Source organism: Apteryx rowi, unplaced genomic scaffold, assembly GCF_003343035.1.
Source record: "Apteryx rowi isolate R43461 unplaced genomic scaffold, aptRow1 scaffold_275, whole genome shotgun sequence".
NCBI lineage: Eukaryota > Metazoa > Chordata > Aves > Apterygiformes > Apterygidae > Apteryx > Apteryx rowi.
Genome location: NW_020449141.1, coordinates 1,154,544 through 1,155,570, shown reverse-complemented (window position 1 = coordinate 1,155,570; position 1,027 = coordinate 1,154,544).

Below are 1,027 nucleotides of genomic sequence, written 5' to 3'. Positions count from 1 at the left end.
AATCATTGATTACTCAGTTTGGTAGGGCAGCTGTTGCAATTGCCTTTGAATATTCCTTAACTCTTAAAGACTTATGGCTGTATTTATCCTGGAATTGTTACACTTTTAGAGCCATGCTAGCCAATTTTCCCAGCTGGAACTGAGCAGGACTGATTGTTCTGTCCCCAGCAGAGTGCTCAAGTTGTTGATTGTACTATGTGGGAATGCACTGAGTGCTGGCAATGCAGGATATAGTTGTGTGGCTGACTGTGGTAGGTGATGTTATTATGGTGCAGGCATTTGGTTAGCAGTAACATGGCAATGTGTGTTTCTGTGCACGTCTCTGATGGCACTGCATGACTTTCAGGAAGAACAGGCACACACTAATCTCTTACGGTGCTGCAAGACCCAGCATGAGCTGCAAGAAGCTCAAGAACAAGTTGATATTGCTGAATGCCAGGTCAACAAATTGCAAGTCAGAAGTCGTGACAGGTGAGTTGGTGATCTCCAGAGAAGAACCCTTCCTACGCAGCAGGTGACACAAAAATCACTACCCCAAACATCCACATGGCAGCCACAGTTGTATTCTTCCTACTTTTGCATCTCATCATGAAGAAAGACCAGAAGTTGGTGCGTATTCAAAATCAGTGGTTTCTGAAAGTCCTTTTGATGCCTCCTGAGTTAAGATACCAGATATGATCTACCCTCAGGATCTCCTAATACTGTTTCAGCAGTATTAGGAGATACTGTTTTTTTGTCATTGCATAACATATGCTATAGCCACACACCTGAAGTAATCCCACAAATAATTTTATTGCCCCAGTAACATCTACATTATCTTCCTTTTTTATATTTAGAAATCAGTGGAATGAGGTTCCTGACCACAGTTGTAGAAGGCTCCCTTACAATATAGACTTCTGTGCATCTACCCAAGATATCCATTACCTGCTTCAAATAAACAGATGTGCATGTAACTTTGCACTTTGACTTGATCATAGTCAACCCTAAGTAGGAGCTGTAAGAAATAAAAATAAACCTGGGCATCTGT